Here is a 20,157-nt window from a genome sequence, read left to right on the forward strand (position 1 = left end):
ACTTAATCTTTTCTTTTGTTCACAGTGAGGCTGTTCTATTCAGTACATGATTCATACAAAAAAGTTGATTTTGAAAATAAAATACATATTGCCTTTGAACAATAGTTGGAAGACCAAGATAAGTCCATCCATCCATCCATCCACCCATTCATTCATTCACAAGGTATTTTTTGCAAGTCTAATATGGACAATACATCATCCCAGGTAATGAAGAGAATATAAAAATGAAGAAGACACAGATTTTCACCAGAGAATAATAAAGTCTTTTAAGGAGTAGCCAGTATAGAGTAAAAAAAAATGCATCTAGTCATTTTCAGCTTTCAATATGAATCCAAAATGACATGGCTGAACTAAATTTTCCTGCAAAATGGTCAAATTAGAAGTAAAATTTTAAATAGAATTTTAATTAATATTATTTAAAAATCTCTCAGACCCTAAAAGTAAACCCTATTATGATCCTTTTAAAGGAAAACTAAGTAAAGCACAGAACAAAATGACCCCTAAAAATGAGTCATTTTGTGTCTTGATAAAAAACGAAACTTAATGGTCCAACATTCCTTTTAAATCATGTTTATTCAGCATTTTATTTCCTTGATATTTTCAAGATCAAGTAAAAGACCAATTGGAAAGGTCATCGTGGACTCATTAAAAATGTAAGTGCCATGCACGAGATTGCTTCCAAAACTATGTATACTGATGTTTAAAAGCAGTTCTTGCACCAGAAGATAAATAGGACGGGGCAAGAGATAAATGACTCCTCTTAGCTATGATCTAGTGGCCTTGGTAACCCCTGAGTAAAAGTGGAAGGGCCAAACAGGCTACTCCATTTATATTACAAATTGATTGCCTTGCTTTACAACAGCATTTTGACATAGCATAAATAAACTGGTTCTTCTACTCCCAGGATTTTCTGGGCTCCTCGTTTTCATCCTCCGAGGCTGCCCACCATGCACACACATCCTTGCACACACAAGCACACACCTACCTCTTGTCAATATATTCACACTCATTAGCAACCTGGGGAGGTTACAGTTTGGGTGGGGGCTCCAGAGGCTGCCTGTACAACCTGGCAAAGCATCTTCATCTAAAAAGGTGCCAAGGGTCTTTTAATGCTGGAAGGCATTTTAAAAGGACGAATAATTTGCAGAAACACAGGCATGTATAAAATTTGTGACAAGCTTAGGTGACTGTTTTTCCCATTCATGTTTAAGGCTGATGAAGCTGTCAAGTCAAGACTAGGCTTCCTTTCTTCTCTTTTAGCCAAACTGGGATTTTTGTAGGAATAAAATAGAATTGCTACAAGATACCTAAAACCACACCGTTTTCCCCTCTAACTAGGCTGACACAATAGGAAACAATTCGGCTTGTGCTTTTTATACATGCTATTGAGGTAAACTGATTAATGCCCAATGTGAAAGCCCTTTGAAATAGAATTAGGTTTTAAATTGGAAGGTTAATAAAGATAAGCCATTAAATTAACATTGAAATAACTGTTTAGATTTCAAACCCAGAAAGGAAGACTTCTCAAGCCAATTTCTGAATCCCCATCTTTCCTTCTTTTAAAATAGTTCTTGCTTGATTTTTATGCTAATACCCAAATCAATGTGAAGCTATGCCACAATCACTCTAGAAATTTAGAGTTGATTTCATAGAACATCCAGGAAAAAAAAAAGAAAGAGAAAAAGAGAAAAAGAGAAAAAGAGAGAGACACCCCAAATTCTACCAAGCCACCAGAAACATATCTGAACCAAAGAGAATGATGATCGATGAAACATACCTTAGGCTGGCCAAGTTCAGACGTCCTCAGCTTGCCTTCTCCCAGAATGAAAGTCTCATCTGCCTAGCTTGTGATCTCTGTGACAATGCCATCATACTGCCGGCAAATTTTTCGATTAAACTTCTCCGATGTGGTTGCAACTTTGTTAATTACGATATTAGCCAGCTGGCGGGATGCGATCCGTCACCCACTGTAAGACAGCCAGACAACGCGACATCTAATCATTGCAACCAGAGCAGATAAATTTTGTTCCTTTCTCATACGTGTCACAGATTCTATCCCTTCTGACCCTCTACACAGCCATCGACTGTCAAATTTAGATTCAGCGAGCTCCCGAGCTTTTCTTTATCCCTGCCTTAGATCTGAAACTCCTGGTTATCAGGAAGACAAGCGTCACCAGCTGTCTCAGCGCAGGAAGGCAATCCGGTGAATGGTACTTATTATCTTTCATTGCTTTTTGAGGAGTGACAAGATTGATTTGGGACCAAGAACACATCCATATCTCAGGCATAAGTTCTTAGGGCTTTTAGTTAGGACCCTAACACATATGCAAAGTTGCAATGGAGACTCTGACCTGAACTAATTATTAAAGGATGTGAGATATGTCAACACATTGGAGTATCATTTTAAAGATTTCTCTTTTTAAAAATGGGTTGGTCATTTCAATTTCCTTCTCCTCTTCCTGGCACACATGCACACACACTTACACACACACACACACACACACACACACATACACACACACAAATATGTGGAGAAGTTGGTACCCAAGAGACCTCACTTCACAGTTGGGTAGCCTTAATTCAGTTCATAGAAGCTGTTATCAGACATTATAGGATTGTCTCTACCTCTCCTTTTTCATCTGGATAGATAGTCTATAAATTCCAATTCTTGGAATCCATCCTTGCGTGAAAGCCCAAATTGTATAAATAAGCAATACGATATGAAACAAATTTGGCCATCCCAGCTAAATTTGCAAAGTTAATCAACAGTCTGCTTCTAATAGTATTATTTTATTTCACTCTTTTTCGTTAGTCTATTATTGGACATGATAGGATCCTAGGTCCAAGACACTCACTCCCTCCTTTCCCCCAGTAAAACAAAAAACAATGAAGCCTACAGGAATGAGTGAAAAGATTTTTGGTTACTATTATAACCACTTCTCTGTACGGTTTAAATAACAATGTAAAAAAAATCCTCAGGCTACCAAAGAGATACTTTGTGTATATGATGCATCTATAAGTAGTTTGGTTGATTTTAAAAATAATAATTGGCTTGATTCACTTATTTGTCCCTGCAGAAGAGAGCAGTTGCATTACATAGATCAATGATCAAATGACAACAGAATAAAAGGATTAAACTGTGGAGCTCTAAAGTATTGGGGAAGGATGTAAAATGTGACAGGGAGAATTTTATTCATTAGCAAATTAATTGGTAGCACTTTCTAAGACTGCCTAATACTAATCAGTTAAAAATGAAATCATGCCTTATGGTTTCCTTTGAAAGAACCATTTTGCAAATTATATAAGCATTAAATCCATTTTGGACCCCAAAGGAGTCAAAATGATCATCTATAACTATGAAAATGACAATGACCTACCTTACTAAATTAAATGATGACATGTAGTATATACATATTTTCTAGATTTATAATTTATTTTCATCCAAGGAAGTCAGTCATCAGCTATGATTTTAACACAGCATCCTAAAGTCTATGTAATACTTTCCACTCTCACCCTTTTTTGAAAGCATTAGGTGCTAAATGGATAGATAGCCAAGTGAACTGATTATAGAACTAGAAAGGTAGTGTGCTATAGCTGATTGAAAGTTGACCTTGAAGTCAGGAAGATGGGTTCAAATTCTGCCTCTAATACTTATTAATTGTGTGACCTTGGGCAAGTCACAAACTTTCAGGGGACCCAAAACAACTGTTTTAGACTATAAATTAGTGATATTCCTCTCCCCATCCCCCAAAAGAGGTACAGGTATAATGGAAGAGAATCTTGGAAACTCTACCTTCACGGCCATAGGGTAGACCATTTTTTCCTAGTAACAGTTTCTTCAGATGGAAATAAAAAAGTCACCCTGGATCCTGACTATAACAAGTTGGTGGAGAGAAAGAACAATAGTCAAGACTGACTTTCCCCAACTTAAAACCCACTGAGAATTTGTAAATCAAACCATCATCGCCATTCAAATTAATTGTGGACCTTGGGAAAGGAGTCTGATTTCCATAAGAAAAGGAAGGCAAGAAATCAAGAGAATCCTGAGAGTACAAGCACTTTGGAAGATGTCACTCCAGTCCAAGAATAGTATAAATGGCTTTATTTATCTTATTTATATAGAATCATCTATAAAGCAGTTTCTAATACCACACCTGATTTCCCTGTCTGGGCCATTCATATCCAAGCTCATTGGATCATACATTAAAATGAAATCATATCAAAACAAAACTCCTTTAGGAATCAGAAAGCTTGACACAATAACTCTGGTTGTAGGGTGTCATTCAACATTTCTATAATGAAAACTCCTCAAATTGAAAAGGCATTGGTTAAGAGCCCCAAAGTATTTGAAATAAAGAATTCTCTTTAGATTTCAAATTCTGTGTTTGAACAGCATTCATTGCTTGGCTATTCATAAATCAATCCAAACTCAAAAACCATGTCAACTGAAAAATGAAGCCTATGACATTTCTACCAATATCTGTTTAGGATAAGCTATATTCCTGGTGTGTATCGTATGTCTTTCATATCAATAACAGAGCTCGCAAATTCATTATATTAAACTTAGCAATGGGAGGTAAGGCAAGAATGAACAATGTTTTGATACAGGAGATGAAAGTAATTCCCCAAACTTGGAATAAATGGATTTTTTGTTCCTGCACAGACAAGAATGGGAAATGTGACTTCAAATACAAATGACCATTTTTTTAACTGAAGGTTAGTTTTGACTTCTAGGTAACTGTTCACACCACTAGGGAGAAACTGGCGGCATCTGTCCAGAAGCTGTACTACCAGGTGCAGGTGGGTAGTTGTGTGAGTGGGCAGACCTATAATCCCAACTATGTGTCAGGCACAAGCACAAAGATGAGTCTTTCCTTTGACACCTGTGCCTTGGCGGGCCTCATCCTCCAAACTGGATTATCTTCTAACAGTCAGCTAATCCCAACTGGCAAAGAAAGCTGCATCTCTTACTGCTCTTGTCTCAAACCATGCCCATTCCACAGAGCAACCACAAAGCCATTATCAAGAAATAACTTGAATCTGTAGAGCATTTCATGGTTTACAAAGGGAAAAAGCAAGCAACATCAGAGAATGATTGAGAAACTACTGCTAGAAAATGGAGTGAAGGGTGTTATTAAATAAATGTGTAATTGGGAAGAAAAAATATACATGCTTGCCACATTGTGCGAGCGTGGAATAACCATCAGACGCTCCAGGTGCCCAACTGGCATCCTTACGGTTTCAGAATAAAAAGAAGGTATGGGGTGGACCCCCGAAAGTAAATTTAGGAGAGGACATAAAACTGGAGTTGCACCAAGTGGGCCATAATGAATGGATTGAGATCTGTGTCACTGCATGGCATATACATACTAGTGAGAACCCAGATTCCCTGGAGCACTTGAATATTCCACATATAATGATTTTCCAGGCCATGACTGTCCAAGCACACTTATGCAAACATTGGAAATATTTGGAAATTTAAGAGGTACAAGAAAGGGTTAAGAAATATTCTGCAGATGGCGACATACCATTAGGAAAGTGGCTCTTAATTTGTAGACTATGAACTGTTTAAAATGTTTTTAAAAGTGCCTTTTGGTTTTAGTCCTTACCTCTGTCTTTGTATCACTTTTAAGACAGAAGAGCAGCCAAGGCTAGGAAATTGGGATTAAGTGACTCACTCAGGGTCACACAACTAGGAAGTAGCTGAGGCCAGATTTGAATCTATGCCTTCTATGCCCCAGACCTGGTGTCCCTTCTAACTGCTTTTCAACAGAATTTATTTCCTTTGTAATACAATGAAACTTATTTGATATATCATTCTTTGAATCACTCTTTAGGCTTTAGCATCTAGCTAAAGGGAACCAGGACAGACACAAATAACTAGGCAGCAAGCATCTGTAGCATACTTGGAGGATTGCAAAAAGATATATATATATATATATATATATATATATATATATATATATATATATATATATATATATATATATATATAATTAAAGATAGATGATCTCTTTGGAAATTAAGGGTATGGATACTCTCTGTACCTTAGGGGATGCTAGTTTGGGGTCTGAAATGCTCAACTTTTGCTTTAAGACATTTGTTAAAAGAACGTGGAAGTGTCTATTTCTTTTCCTTCAATGTCCACATTTGATCCCATTATTCAGTAGCAGGGTTTATGTAGTCTGAGGGCTTGTATTCAAATTTCAGTTCTGCAAAAGGCTCACCCTGTGACCCTTTAGGCAATTTACTTTGCTTCTCTGGGGCTGAGTTCCCTTATCTATAAAATGATAAGACAGGAGACCTTGTGTGACACTGGGCAGGTCATTTCTCTCCCATTACCCAGCCCTTAGCACTCTTCTGCCTTAGAACCAATACACAGTATTGATTCTAAGATGGAAGGTAAAGGCTTAAAAAAAAAGACAAGAGATCTTCAGGGTCCCTGTTATCTCTTAATCTAAAATCCTTTGGCAGGTTCACCAATGCTTCAACTATTTGTCTGCCCAGCTTCCTTCTACTGCCTTTGAGACTGTTTCAATAAAGTAAAAAAGCACCCTCTATCTAAATCTGTCTTCTTTCTTGGCCCATTTTTCTCCATTCAGACACTCTTACTTCTTCATAGTTTAATTGATTCTTTTTAAAATAATATATATTTTTAATTAAACCCTCACCTTCCATCTTAGAATCAATACTGTGTATTAGTTCCAAGGTAGAAGAGTGGTAAGGGCTAGGCTATGGGGGTTAAGTGACTTGCCCAGGGTCACAGAGCTAGGAAGTATCTGAGGCCAACCCAGGACCTCCCTTCTCTGGGCTTGGCTCTCCATCCACAGAGCCACCCAGCTGCCCCCCCGTTTAATTCATTCTTAACCCATCTTCTTCATGAAGCCTTCCTAGATGGATCAGAAGTAAATGGTTCCTTATACTAGAGTCACTCCTACAAATAATACACTCAGCTTGTGCACTTACTCTTCAATTCAATTCAACGTACATTTATTATGCACCCCCTGGGCGCCTGGGATAAGATACTCCCTGCTCTCCAGGAGTTTGCAATCTCACGGGGGAAGGAGAACCTTCAAACCAAATATACACAAAGCAAACCATCTACAGGATGGGTAAGCATTAACAGAATGAAGGCAGCAGAATTAAGAGAGGTGAAAGAAGGCTTCCTGCAGGATACAGGATTTTAGTTGGGACTTAAAGGAAGCCAGTGAGGGCAGGAGTCAGAATGGAGGAGCCATGAGGGACAGCCAGAGAGAGTGACCAGAAGTGAGAGCCTGATGGAGCAGCCAGGACGCCGGTAGCCCTCATTAGTAAGTTGTAGGAAGACTGGAAAGGTAAGAGAAGGCTGGGTGTTGCCGGGCTTTGACATGTTTAGGAAGGTGGCACTTCGCCGTCTGTTCCTACACCGGCTTTGTTTTTCCATCTTGCTTCTTTAGCTCCCATTCATGCCTGACTGTATCATTGTGCCTGACTTTAAGCTGGCATTCCCATATGGCAGTGACTAAGTATCTCTGTGGTAGAGTCGGCAGATCATTTGCTAAGGAGGAGCCATGGCCAGCTGTGTTTTAGGCTGGGCTCTGCTCCTAATTAGGCGTGTAACCTTGGGGAAGTCACCTCAGTTCTCTGAACCTGTCTTCTCCTCCATTGAAGAGCACGGGCTGTTTGCTCTCTAAGATCTCTCCCAGTTCGAAGGGTCTTTCACTCTAGGAAGGAGTAATTTATCTAGCTAAGGACCTAACACGATTCGTTAGCTGATGAAGATGACAAAAAAGTTTCATGATTCAGTGGGAAGAAGTCAGGATGAGGAGGCACAGGTCCTGGGTTAGAATCCCATCTTAACCACTTTCTACCTGTGTGATCTCATGGAACCTCTATACACTTCAGATTTCGCATCTATAAAATAAGGGTCACTTAACTCCCTTTGCTTCAGTTTCTTTATATGTAAAATAACCTGGGCAAGGAAATGGCAAATCACTCCAGTATCTTTGCCAAGAAAACCCCAAATGGAGACACAAAGAGCTGCACATCACTGAAACAATTGAACAAATAACTTAACCACATTTGTCTCAGTTTCCTCATCTGTAAAATGAGCTGTGGCTGGAAATGGCAAACCACTCCAGTATTTTTGCCAAAAAAACCCAAAAAAACAAAAACACCAAAAAACTAAAATGGAGTCACATAGAATGGACATCACTGAAACAAGTGAGCAAGTTCCTTAACCTTGTTTTCCTCAGTTTCCTCATCTGTAAAAGTAGCTGTGAAAAAAAAAGCAAGCCACTCCAGTATCTTTTCTAAGAAAATTCCAAATGAGACACAACTGAAATGACTGCATAACAAAAAATATGGGTGCTGGATTCTCTATGGCTTTTAAGGTTCCTTCCAAATCCAATTGGTTCTGTCACTTACTGTCTGTGTGACTTTGGGCAAGTCAATTAACTTCTCAAGAGTCCTCAGTCTATATTTCATCATCTGTAAAATAAGGGCTCGTGGGTGGGGGAAGACTAGATTTAGAGAAGGAAGACTTATATTTAAATATCAGCTCTGTTCCTTGTTATGTGTGAGATGTTGAAGGACCACTCTGGGTTTCAGCTTTCTCATATAAAACCAGAGGGCTGAACTCACTGGATTTTAAGGTCCTTTCTAGTTGCAAATCTCTGAATCTATTGACCTATTTTTTTTTTATAGTAGTCTTACAGTTTCATTAGCAGAGATGAGGAACCAATGCCGATGAGTCTCTGTTTTGCACTTTACCATTTTAGAGAATTGCCTGGAGCACTAGGAGATTGAATGACTTGCATATGGTGGCACAACCAGTATGTGTCAGAGGTATGAACCAAAATGAACCCAGCTCTTCCTGGCATCAATGGCTTTCTACTATGTAACACTGCATCTTAATGAGATACTTAACATATATTTTAAAAGATTCATTTGGTCTTCTTCAAAGAACATTAAGATTTCACTTCTTCCTTAAAATACACATTTGGTGGACCTTATTTTCCCTTAAATTATTTATCTAAAATTTTTGGATTCATTCATTTATCAAAATAAAATTTAAAAATCCCATTTTAGGAAATATCTCTTCTCCCCATATAAGCAAACACTATCAAAAGATGACAAAGAAGGGAGGGGACAGCATAGCCATCTTCACTCATTTTAAACAACATCAAGCAATGATCTATGTTTGCAGGAAGGGATAACAAATAGTTCTTTCCATTTGCTAAATGTTCTACTTTTCCAAGGCAAATATCGTAATGAAATGAACAACACTAATGAACAGTAAGTGGTGATGGTAGAGAGGAATGGGGCTGTGTGCTATAGCAGAATTTCCAGAAGGTAAAAATAACCTTCTGCAGAGATAAACCAGAGGAAAGCACAATAAATAACAAGTCTCGAATTGGATTTCTCAAGAAATGTTTCAGTTTTCTTCTTCCCTCTCTCTTACACTCATCTCTCTGTAAAAAAAGCCATATTTTACAATTCTGGAATTAATGAGTCTATCTAAGATATGGGCCCAGGCTAAACGACCTATTTCTTCTCTAAAATGGAAAGAGTATGAGATTTTAAGTACGAAGACTGTGGGTTCAAATCCCAGATCTGCCACTTGAAATATCTATGAGATTGTGGGCAAGTCACTTCTTAATGAGATTTTACTTTTTCATTTCCTAATTGAAGGTCTCTTCCCAACTTAAAACTTATGGCTGATTATAAATAGATCAGTTACTCTGCCCCTTTAATCTGATAGGATTTGAGGAATTAATGGCAACAGTCACAAATATGGGTTAATTTAGAAGAAATGCTATAGAATTATGTCTCCATTGCTGGGCCTGAAGTCAGGAAAACCCATTTTCCTGAGTTCAAATCTGGCCTTAGATAGTTCCTAGCTGTGTGACCCTGAACAAGTCACTTAACCCTATTTGCTCTAGTTTCCTCATCTATAAAATGAGCTGGATATGAAAATGGCAAACAATTCCAATGTCTCTGCCAAGAGAACCCCAAATGACATCACAAGAGTCAGGCATGACTAAAAATGACTGAATAACAAATAAGATTATGGATCTAGGGTTAAAGTGGCCTCAGACCAATTCCATCATTTCATATATGAGAAGAGAAAGGTTCAGAGAATGACTTGTTAAGTCACACTCTGAGTATCATGGATCACAGATCTTGAGTTGAGACAGGCCTCTGAAGATATTTATTCTGATCCCCTCATTTTGACAGGTACGAAAATCAGGCAGCTAGGTGGCACAGTGGATAGAGCACCAACCCTGGAGTCAAGAAGGCTCATCTTCCTGAGTTCAGATACTTACTAGCTCTGTGACCCTGGGTAAGTCATTTCACCCTGTTTGCCTCAATTTCCTCATCTATAAAATGAACTGGAGAAGGAAATGGCAAACTATCTTTGCCAAGAAAACCCTAAATGGGGCTATAAAATAAGAGAGAGAACTGAACAACGAGAAGAAATTGAGGTTTGGGAAAAAAATGCCCTATTGAAGGTTTTACATGGAGGGAGGGGTAATGAACCTGGGTCTTCTAATTCCAGAGATAGAACAAGGTCTCTTCCTACTATAAGTATATAATTCCAATGCCCTTGTAGAAAGACAATGAAATTTTGAGTAATGAAAATGGAGTTTCAGTCCCCCCCAAAATTCAAAGAATAGCTCCTATTCTCTCTTTTTTTTTTATCACAACACAAAGGCATTTGTGATCCATATTCATTTGGTTTACCCCAAAGTGAAACAAGGCATGATTAAAATCCATTTCACCATCCTTTGACAAGTGGGTAGCTCAAGTGCCTAAATAATTGTTACCAATTGTTTTCAACACCACCAGTCTGATATTTTTCATTTTAAAGACATAATTAGCCAGAGGAAATGGTCTGTCTTTAGTAAAAGCTAATGCCTCAACTCCCTGCAATTTTAGAAATGTGTCCATTTCTCCATTTTCACACAACCATTAGAATCTTCAAATTGAAAATAAAATCTTGGATGATGATTTTTAAAAAGTTAATCAATTCATTTGATTGTTGTGAAGCTAATTTAATGAAAAACAAAATGCATTTCAAGCATGAAAAAAGTCATTGAGCAATAAATTACTCTATGATCTTGGGCAAGTCGCTTAACCTTTTAGCATCCCAGCCAACTCTCTAAGAATGTGCGTTGCAGAGTGGATATTAACCTGCATAAGCAGAGGGAGTTTACTCACTGAGGGATCATGATATCAATGAAATTACATCTCTATTATAAACAAAAAAAGGTAATTTTTACTGACACTTAAAGAGGCCTTATACTTTATCCTTTTTAATCATACAGGAATTACCACTTAGTCTGTTTTTCATATTTAGATACTTCTATAGATATTTCTATAGATAATTTCTATAGATTATATTTCTATAGATAATATATTTATATTCATATACATAGACATATATTATATAGACATATATACATAAACATGTAAGAATAGTAAGGAGACAGGACTTTAGAGAATTAGAAGAGATTTCAGAGGCTACTGAATTCAACCTCCTCCTAGGTTCAAGCTCCACCTCTGATAGACACGGTCTATGTGACTCTAGACAAGTCCTATTACCTTTTAATATCTCAAGCAATTTTCTAAACATCTAAAGAGTAGGGGAAAATGCTGATATGAATTGATAGATGGAGTTTCCTTACTGGGAATCCTTTATATCAATAAAATCACAGGACTTGTTTAAAAAAAAGAAGAAGAAGAAGAAGAAGAAAAAAGAAGCTAGGTTGGAAAAATGGCTTGGGCACCAGTAGAAAACTCTTTGGCCTCAAACACAGGTAGGTACTTTTCTCATCTTAGAAGGTCCAGAAAAAATAATACTAACAATAGCCATAGCCATGAAATTAAAAGGCATTTGTTCCTTGGAAGGAAAGCTATGACAAATATGGACATTATGCTAAAAAGAAGAGACATCATAACCCTTGCCTACAAATGTCCACAGAATCAAAGCTTTGTTTTTTCCAGTAAATATAGGTGTGAGAGTTGGATTATAAGGAAAGTTGAAGGCCACAAAATCATCTCCTTTGAATTATGGTGCTAAAGAAGACTTTTGAGAGTCCAATGGACAGCAAAGAGATCAAATGAGTTAATACTTAAAGAAATTAACTCAGACTATTCAGTCAGTGGGAAAAACAATAAATCTGAATCAAGAAAATCTGAATTTAAAAAAAAAAAGAAAATCCTGCTTCTGTTCCTTATTACTTGTACAACCTTGGATAATTCACTCCATTTCTCTCTGTTCCTCAATTTTCTTCTTCCATAGGCTTCCATTGATTCTATGGACATTTGTAGGCAAGGATTATGATGTCTCCTCTTTATTTTTTTTTCAACTTTCTTTTCGATCAAGGAGAACTCTTTTGAATCAATGACAAGTAGGGGGAAAATGGTGGTGAGGAAACTAAAGTAAATGGTAGGAGAATATATAAGGATTTAAAAGAATTCAAGACTCCAGGGCCAGATAAATGAAATCACAAGGCACTGAATGAACCCCACAGTGAATGTTGAAATTGAAGTTAGAGACCAAGACTATGAACTGTGAACTCGTTTCCCTGAGGAAGGAAGGAAAGTTAAACTTTCCTTTTTAACTTAAAAAAAAAGTTTAAAAAAAAAACTCACCTGGTTCAGGACTGAACTACACAATTTCTGAGTCGTGCTAGTCTTGTGGGAAGACATATGTCTTTCCATATGTTCTAAAGAGGATAAGCTTTATCTCCTAGACATCTCTCTTTCATTATTGTATTATTTCAGCAGAACCAATGTGGTTCTCTGGCTATGCAACTGTCTCATTCTCAATAAATGACAAGTTCACCATCTTCCAGGCAGCCATGTTTTCAGTGATTTCTTTAATTCTATTTCCACCTTCTACAAAGTCTAATGCTCTTTAAAAATTGATATATGGCAAAACAGGGGTGGGGTCTTAAATTCTCTACCCACTTTATTCATCCTAATATAGAGATTAAAAAAATTCAAGTTGGATGTTATAAAGAAGAATGCCTCTTGTCCAAGTAAGCTGTGTAGTTGAATGGACCACCTAGAGATATCATCCATTATTGTGGGGTATGTGTGTGAAATAAGAGGGGAATAAGTTAGACTCAATTTGGGAAATTGCCAACTTCTTCTGATGTCCTTGAGCTTCTATTTGAAACAAAATCCTCCATGTTAGTACAATATTTCTGGCAAATGACAGTGAGTTATGGAATGTAATAGTCTCTAAAAGACTGAAACTGCCAGAGAGAGAAATGGAAAGGTACATGGCAAGGGTAAACAGGTGGCAGAGCATTTCTGACAAGGGGTTATAATAGAGAAGTCAAATGAAGGAAGCCATCATAGATGCATATGAAAGAATAAGATGAGCTAATCATATGGCAAGAGGAAGAGATATCTGATGGACAGTCCAGCTCTGATTGTACCCTCTCAAAGCCAAGAGAAAATATAGAAAGTCTCCAGCATTTTGGGTGCACCTATTTTAGTGAACTTCTGGGAGGACATGGTCAAGAGTCACAAAGGATTAACAGGCATGAATAGGATAGGATTTCCATTACTGGAGAGAATATCCAGATACATGAAATCACAAATTCTTTAGAATACATTTAGTTGAGACCGGTTGTTCTTCCTCACTTCACATTATCATAAGATTATAAATAAAATATTTAGAACTGAAAGAGACAATGAGTCCCACCTCCTCATCTTTAAGATGAGGAGACTAAGAGTTTAAGTTACTTTCCCAGCATCAAACAAGTAAAAATTATGAAGTGAGATTTGAACCCTGGTCTGCCTTCCTTTATGACCAGTGCCCTAACCACTATGCAATTATTTTTCTATTCTTAAATGCTCTATCCACTTTATTAGATGGTTTATCTAGTATTTTGCTGATATTAGTCATGAGAATAGATGACTACTGAAAAGCAACAGATCTGTTCTATTTCAAAGTCACCAGTTACTGTCTTTCCAGTTTCTCCTACACGGACTTTCAGGACTGTCTGGTTTAGCTGGACTTCTTGCCAAATTCTCAGCAGGATTATTTCCTTAATTGTTTTTGAGTGTTTTAAGTGGCAGTTGTGTTCTTAACAGTCCTTCATATTGACTCCTACAATGTTCTCATAATCTAAACGCACACATTTCCCTTAACTAATATTTCTCATCACCTGGCAAAATGATTAGGTGTTTGCTGGCCAAGGTGGTTTCTGGCTTATTCAGTTTCTTTATAGTAGCAACTATTTTCTGTAAATTAAATTTCTCTTCAAAATGATATCAGAGTTAATGATTTTATTTTTTGTCTCCTTCCGACATTTTGGATCTGAGAACTTGTTTAAACGGGTCAAGCTGGAACTGCTATATTCAAATAAAACGTCTTTCCATCTTTAGCCTTTCTTCTAATTTTTGCTTATTTTGACCTTTGCTGATTTTGAAATGATGACTGCATCCACAACAAATATTTCCTTTCTGTTAAAATTAAGATTTTGTTAGCATATAGTCAATTTAAATTTTTAATAATGTCAGATAAGGTTATTAGATGACCACAGAGTTTGGTATTCTTTGATTGTCCACACAGTTTTGTCTTTAACTGTTAGCTGACTGGCACTGAGTACCAGAATCCTCATCCTCTGAGAAACACTGGAGTTATACTTTACTGCATTTAAATATGCCATTCCAAGTCAGTCAATCAATCAACAAGTACTTATTCACTTCCTGTGCCAGCCACAAAGGATACAAAGGGGGATATATATATATATACACACGATTATATATAAATACATATGGTATATATTATACATATTTCTAATTGTTATAATTATATAATAAAATATATCATATGTTATATGATATAAATATTATAGGCATATTTGTGTATGCTGTTAGGAGGCACAATGGATAGAGTGCCAAGTCTGGAGTCAGAAAAATTCATCTTCCTGGGTTCAAATCTGGCTTTAGACACTTACTAGTTGTGCTACCCTGGGTTAGTCATTGAACCTTGTTTGCCTCAGTTTCCCAATCTGGAAAATGAGTTCAAGAAGGAAGTGGCAAACCACTCTAGTACATTCACCAAGAAAACACCAAATGTGATCATGAAGAGTTAGACACAACCTAAATGAATGAACAAAAATACGTATATGTATGTACAGTGTAGGAGAGTCACTAGCACCCAAGAGGGCAAGGCAAACTCTAAAGGAAATATTAACATTTAAGCTGAACTTGGAGAGAAAACACCACCGACCCTCTATGTATTCAAGTATATTACAAAGTAGAATATAAGGTCTCCACCTAAAAATAATTCAGGAAAGTTACTAAATTGTTTTACATAGATAATCTGATTAATGGTAGATCCTTAGGAAAATAGAAACAGACAAAACTCAACTGTCTTCATTTTAGGGAAGGAAAGTCAAGTCAACAAGTCGACTGGCATTTATTAAGTGTCTTCTATGTGTTAGACATGATGCTAAGTTTTGGAAAGACCTCCTGATAATACTCACAGGATTTCTGACTCTTGTGAATTATAATGTTTCTTCACTATAAAATGAGAATAATAACATCACCTACCTTTCAGGGTTGTTAGGAAAATCAAATGAGATAATATTCGAAAGTGTTTTGCAAACCTTAACATGATACACAAATGCTGACTACTAATAGTTATTATTTTTAACATTTCTGTGTTCCATTGAAAAGACTGACCCTTGAGCATTACTTTATCAACCCAAGATTACAACTGAATATTGATTCAGAGAGAACAAAAACAATGGCTTATGATGAGTCTCTTAACCACCAAATAAAAATCTCCTGGGCTCTCATATGAAGAGTCAATAAGGTCCTCTTCCTTGCTAAAATCTGAATAGAAATAGCATCACCAAATATTTTTTAGCACAGAAGGAGAGGTAAAAAGAAATCACTAAGTTTACTGGGATCCCTGTTGGGCAATAATTTGTAACTTCACTTACCCATTGAGTTGTAAATATTGCTCAGATAGGTGTGAGTAATGCTGGAAAGAGTCTATATATCCCAGTATTGTAAGTAAGGAAGTAAGATAAGTCCCCTACATAGACTAACTCTGGTCCTAGATTTGAATTTTTAGAAGGAATGTTCCCTCCAGTGACCTTTTCCTGAGCCTTTCTTAAGCTAGCTCTTTGCTCCCCTGTGGTCCATTACGGAAATTCTACTCAATTGATAAAAATTGCCAAGATGGGCAGTTCACTTATTCCTTTTGAAGAGGCTGGACCGTATTTTGAAAAATACATGAATCAATTCGAGGAAATGTTATTTGTCCTCTCTTTGCCTCAAATAAGAACTGAAATGAAGGTGTTTTTAAGACTAAAAAGAGGAGAAAACTAAAATTGAAGTTTTGGTTTCTTTTTTTTTTAAAGATGACTAAAGTTTGAGTTGGAAAGATCATGCATTAAGATGAAAGATGAAACAGATGCAATACGCTACTAAGATCAAAGAGTTCCATCAATTCATTCTGAGAGTCAAAATCCAGCTGAGCATAGGGGCCCTGTCTGCATAATAAGAAAGGTTGACTAAAACATAAGGATTAAACAGATGAGCTGTCTCCTGTGAACGTACAGGAGAGAAGTCCCGCTGAGCTACTTGTAAAGACACTTTGGAATTGTACACCTGCTACTCCACAGTCAAACCTACAGGAGGCCAGTCTAGCAGAATAAATTCTACTAATGGACTAAATCTCTATCTTTAAGAGAAGCGAGTGTGTCCCAAATGGATGCCTTTTTTATTTGCCAAGATATTTTCGGTCCAGGGAAGTGACAAGTTTATGAACTTCAGTCATTTGGCTTCACGTTGTTTTGTAGTTAACAAATGCTTCTGTTAAAAAATAAATATGAAAAGATAATTTACAAAAAGGAAAAAAAAAGTTAACATGCCTTAGCGTCTTAGAAAAAGAGCCAGTTTTATTAAGTGGATACACCTATCCCATCAGCCAACAGTTCAGAAGCTAATTGATGGTTAGTGAGACAACAAATCTTGTAGATACTGGGAAATATTTTCTGTTTCCGGTATTGTTGAAAAATAGATAACTCCTCTTTGTCCCCATTTTAAATGGCAGGAATTATGGCTCTTGTATACTTAGAAGAGAATGTGGAAAAATAACTTAACACCTAGTAGAAACAACACTGGTTATGGCATGGCATCCAGAATAAGAATCCAAGACCAAAAATAAATGGCTCTCAGAATTAATTAGATTCTACTGGTCAGTAAGACTTTAATGCTTCTTTATCAGTTTGCATACTTCTTCCACTGATACAGTGATTCATTTACAATTTAGTGGTGGTCCTTAAAAGTTACTAAGGCTAAAATAAGGCATCATCCAGTGAGCAATCTGGAGATGAGATTGAACAATAGGAATGCTCTGTACAAAATAATTTTGACAAAATGAATTCCAGTTACTAATACAGAATTATAATAACTGCCAGGATGTCTTTTATAGGAGAGAAATAATAAGCACATCAAACATTAAAGATCTGTACAAGATGTGTTAGCAAATTAAGACAGTTTTAAAAATGTTATTAGGATAATTTTGGCCAAAACATCCAAAGAATGTTTTAGACTTTCAGTCTTGATCTTACTAGGGTGAAGCACTTCTATTCTTTTCTTTTTTTATTGTTTTTAACCCTTACCTCCCATCATTGAGTCAGTAAGGACTAGGTAATGATGGTTAAGTGACTTTCCCAGGGCCACAGCTAGGAAGTATCTGAGGTTAGATTTGATCTAGATCTGGATTCAATCCACTGAGCCACCTATCTGCCCCCATGAATTTATTTCACATTTTGGACAATATTAGATTTTTCAGGGAATTGAAGAAACATTTCATGCAATGAGAAATACAATAAATAAATAAATAGGTCCTGATTAATGGAACTAGGGACTAGAACCTTCCATTCATTAGTACCCTGAAATATTTTTAAGTAGGTAGGAAAACCTTAATATTCAAGTTTTCTGTTAGCAAACATGGAGTCCCCCCCCCGCCGCCCCCAAAAGGACCAGTAGCCAAAGGTTGGGATTCAGAATTCCTGAATTACTGTAGTCTGTTGCTCAAAAATCCAATCAATCTACACATCTCTATCAACATACATCAGTATTTATCTGTATCATCATAACTAGCATTAATATATCAAAAATGCTTTGCATGTACTATCTCATTTGGTCCTCATAAGAACCCTGTGAGGTGTGTGCTATCATTATCCCAATTTTAGAGATAAGGAAATTGAGAATGGGAAAGATTATGTGATTTGTTCAGGGTCACAAAGCTAGTAAGTATCTGTGGTAGGCTTCAAGTTCAGGTCTTCCTGACTCCATCCACTAAAAGCCGCCTCTAAATAGAAAGGAGTATTTGCCTGTATATGCTGATCAGCATGGTTTTAACTCCATGGAACAAAATGGTCCCATGAAGAATAACCTTGCTATCCCTCCTCCCTTTCCTGCCTCCTTTTCTGTGTTGTTTCCTCTCATTAGATTATAAACTCTTTGAGGGCAGCATCTCTCTTTCTTTTTTATTCCCTGTATCCCCATCACCTAGTATAGTGCTCAGCACAGAAGGAGGTTCTTTATAATTGTTTCTTAAAACCCCTTATTTTCTGTTCTAGTAACAACTCTAAGGCAGAAGGGAAAGGGGTCGGTAAATGGGGCTAACTGACTTGCCCAGGGTCATATAGCTAGGAAGCGTCAGGTCAGATGAGAACCCAGGTCTTTCCAAGTCTAGATCTGGTTCTCTGTACTGTGATACCTGGCTGTCCCTGTAGGCTTTTAATTTAAAAAATTGGATTAGATTGAATTAGATTAATATCTTGCATAGAAAGTTAGGTTACTGACAAATACTTTGTGACCTTGGGCATCACATAACCTCTTAGGGTTATTGATATCTAATTAATCAATTGACAAGCATTTATTATGTACTAAGACTTGAGGATGAAAATATAATTACTGAAATAATCCCAACTGACAAGACGCTAATATTCAAATATACTCTAAGTTGCAGAAAATGTCCACATTTTTATTGGTCTAACCCAGGGGTCGGCAACCTTTTTGGCTTTGAGAGCCATAAACGCCACATTTTTTAAAATGTAATTTCGTGAGAGCCTTACAGTGCTCACAGTGCCGCTCCTGTAACAGTGCCTGAAAAAAATGGACTTTATGGCTCCTGCAGAAAGAGCCATATCTGGCCCTCAAAAGAGTCAGATATGGCTCGAGAGCCATACATTGCTGACCCCTGGTCAAGGGTGTTTCCTTACCTGGGAGTTCTCTATACCAAGGAAAGCATAGGTCTAGTCTCTATTCCTACTCAGTGCCCAGAGTAGGTGTTAGGCACTATGGAAACTGGAAAGAGGTATAAGAATGCAAAGGACTCTTCTTGCCCCTAGAGAGCTTATAGTCTAACAAGGGAAATAAAATCAATGTAAAAAATAAAAAAAACAAAAACAAAAACAGTAACCATACCAGGCAGTGATATGCCAAATAGATACTCCTGAAAAAAAGTGAGATAAGAATCTGAAGAGAAAGCACAGAGATTCAAAGTTATTGAGAATGACTTCACGGAGGAGGTGAGGTTTGAACTTGGCTTTGAAGAATAAAAATGCTTTGAATGAATCCTTAGAAAAGGTTAGTGTATTCCATGTGGGATAAAGTTGAGTAAAGAGATGTAGTGAGAGTGATTCTTCACACTTGACTATAAGAACTGTTTCATTTCTACATTTGCATCTCCATCACTCAGTACAGTGCCTGCCACATATTCTGTCTTTAGTGAATGTTTATGAATTAAATGAATATGATTGATTGTCCTTGGAATAGTCCTTGACACAGTGGCCATTTGAATTTTACCTTCACAAAACCAGTATCTAACACATAGCAGAGGCATTATAAATGCTCATTGATTGATTGAGCATAGAATTAGAACTGGAAGAGACCTCAGAGACCATCTGGTATATTTTCCTCATTTCACAGATAAAAATGAACTGAGATTCAGAGAGGTGAACTGACCTGATCAAGGTCACATATGTACATGTGGCAGAACTAGAATTTGAAACCAAGTCCTCTACCTACAAATCCCTGTCCCTTTTTTCTTTCCTTCCTTCCTTCCTTCCTTCCTTCCTTCCTTCCTTCCTTCCTTCTTTTTTTTTTTCTAAAAGAAGATAG

The 20,157-nt window shown here is 37.0% G+C and overlaps 1 long non-coding RNA gene across 2 annotated transcripts in view; it reads right to left on the bottom strand.

The window, feature by feature from the left end:
* Nucleotides 1-1,787: 1,787 nt before the first annotated feature.
* Nucleotides 1,788-20,157, bottom strand: part of LOC123249281 — an 87,558-nt gene continuing 69,188 nt past the window's right edge. For both annotated transcript variants that reach the window (XR_006506372.1, XR_006506371.1), the window contains one exon: nucleotides 1,788-1,967. This is a non-coding gene — a long non-coding RNA (uncharacterized LOC123249281). The remainder of the gene's footprint in view (nucleotides 1,968-20,157) is intronic.

The sequence above is a fragment of the Gracilinanus agilis genome, chromosome 5, assembly GCF_016433145.1.
Source record: "Gracilinanus agilis isolate LMUSP501 chromosome 5, AgileGrace, whole genome shotgun sequence".
In the NCBI taxonomy this organism is placed as follows: Eukaryota; Metazoa; Chordata; class Mammalia; order Didelphimorphia; family Didelphidae; genus Gracilinanus; species Gracilinanus agilis.